Source organism: Gossypium raimondii, chromosome 8 (assembly GCF_025698545.1).
Source record: "Gossypium raimondii isolate GPD5lz chromosome 8, ASM2569854v1, whole genome shotgun sequence".
In the NCBI taxonomy this organism is placed as follows: Eukaryota; Viridiplantae; Streptophyta; class Magnoliopsida; order Malvales; family Malvaceae; genus Gossypium; species Gossypium raimondii.
In genome coordinates, this window is record NC_068572.1 from 15,538,515 (window position 1) to 15,541,133 (window position 2,619).

The 2,619-nt window shown below is 32.7% G+C and overlaps 1 non-coding gene across 1 annotated transcript; it reads right to left on the bottom strand.

Annotated features, from left to right (window-relative positions):
* On the bottom strand, positions 1-106 carry LOC128032214 (small nucleolar RNA R71). Its single transcript, XR_008188342.1, has one exon. It is a non-coding gene; the product is annotated as a small nucleolar RNA R71 (small nucleolar RNA).
* Between the last annotated feature and the right edge of the window lie 2,513 nt (positions 107-2,619).

The following is a 2,619-nucleotide window of genomic DNA, read 5'->3' on the forward strand; positions in this document are numbered from 1 at the left end:
AGCTTAGGTGAGGAATCACCAATTTTAAACAATATAAAGGTGAATCCCTATACGAATCATGGGAGCGCTACAAGTCGATGCTGAGGAAATACCCACATCACGGACTGCAAGCATGGCTCCAAACTCAGATTTTCTATAACGATGTAGACGGTAATATTATATCCAGCCTAGATGGAGCAACCGAAGGATCTATCATGTTTCACACGTATGAATGAGCCTACAAAATCATAGATGACATGGCCATGAATTTGTACATGTGGCCCAATAAGAGATTGATATACAAATACAAGCCTCCAATTGTAACAACCTGTTTTCAGTGGTGTCAAAAATTATGGCTTCGGGACCACAATTCCAATGAGTGAGTTATTATTTTATTATTATTTAAATGTCTGTGGGAGAATATTAAGGTCGTATTAAAATTTTGTTAAGAAATTTTGATGTTTAAATGGTTAATTAGGTAAAAATGACTAGTTCAGTTCTTTTAGTTAAAGGGGTTCAATGGCTATGAAATCTTAAACTAAAGAACTTGAATGGTAAATATACCATTTAAAGTGTTAGTGGATGTGTATGGACAATGTTTTAATAAAATTTTGATAGTTTTTAAATGGTAAAATGATAAATAAAGTTAAAATCAAATAGGCTAAAATCATCATCTTCCTCACATTTGTTTCTTCAAAATCGATTCATCAATGAAAGATTAGCTAGGTTTTGGCTAAGCATTGTTCTCACTTGCATGGTATGTGTTCAAGCCCCGTTTTTAATGATTTTTATGTTTTTGAGTTCGTTTTAACTTAATATAGCTAGCCCGAGGGTTAATTTGTAAAACTATTAAAGGTTGAGGGATTTTCCATGGATGCTTTTGAATGACTTTTGATGTTAATTGAGAGATTATGAATCCTTGTTGAAAAATAAACAAGTTTTATTAAGTGATTTTTGATGAATTTTAGAAATAGGGATTAAATTGTTAAAGGTATAAATCCTAGGTTTTTTTTATGAACTTTTAATGATTATGAGTTGCTTTAAGGTCCTTTGCAACATGGGTTAAGTTGAATTTAGGTTAAAATGGTTAGATTTTAAGTTATGAGCTTAAAGACTAAACTGTGAAAAGTTAAAATGTTAGGGACAAATTGATAATTTGTCATTAATATGTATTATGGGTTAAATTGAATCATATAAGTACTTAACTGAATGAAATTATTTATTTAGATCAAGATAAATCACAATCAGACTTCAATCGAGGAAAAGCTAAAGCTTCAGATTAGTTTAACGATATTTCTAAGCCCTAGCTATCGAGGTAAGTTCGTATGAACTGTAATCATTTTAAGGTTAGCTAAATTGAATGTTTACTATGTTGTTTTAATATAAATGAATTGCCATATGAATGTATCAGTGCTATAATGAATTGATGGATATCGAATCTCGGTTGAACCTTAAGAATTATTAGGATACAAATGACATGTCATTAGGGAATTCAAGTTTCGGGTGCTGGTCTTGGATGTCCTACCGATGGTTGAGGTCTTACATTTGTTGCAGATTCTCTACAGCTCGTGTGAGCAGCACCGTGTAGCTTGCATTTCGACTTACAGCTCGTGTGAGCATGCCCATTTCACAACCCGTGTGAGCAATGATGTAAAGGAAAGGTTACAATTATATGTAAAGGCACAGTATATGTGAGTTTTCTTGAGTGTTCGATGTAATTCTAGATGGTTCAACAGGTAAGAAAAGGAAATAAAAAGGTAAGTATGCAAATGGAATGAATCATGATCTCATAAAGATATTTGTAATACCCCCTACCCGTATTCGTTGCTGGAATAGGGTACGAGGCATTACCGGATTTTACTGAATAATTTTTTTGTTATTACGAGTTAAATACTATTCATTTATCGAAACATGTCATGACGTCCCTTGGATGGGCCTCAGAAGCCCAAAACATACATCGGGACCAAACCGGGATTAAATCGAAACCATAAGAAATTTTTTGCAAAATCCCAAAGTTTTTTTTTTGAACTCAATATAACCCCTTTATAAATATCTAATCTTTCCTGCAATTTTAAACCGAGACCAATCCAACACAACCAATCCATTTCAACATATTTTCAAGATAGATTTAACGTATTCATAAGATAACCCAATCACATACCAAAACCAAAATTTGTTAGCCATACCAATGGTTAACCATACATTCATTTCACATTAACATTTACTTTACTAGCTTATACATGCTAGTGATTTCCAAAATAAAGTTTCTTTATATACCGAGATCTTGAGGTTGATAGTGTGATACGTCTCTGATCGAGTCCGACCTCTGAGCTCTTAACACCACAAAATAGGGAAAAAGTAACAAGATAAGCACTTTGTGCTTAGTAAGTTCATGTAACAAGAATTATACTTACCTAATATTTTCAATACAATGCAATAAACATTCATACACCCATTCAATACATTATTCCCCTATCATGCACAAACTCAACATTCAAATTAGTCCAATAATTTCCATGTATCAATAATATATACCATGATTGATGAGCTCATCAATACCATGATTTCCATTTCCTTGTTATTTTTCCATATTTATCCCGTTGAATTTCTCGGAATTTCGATGGATTTTCAGGGGTACAC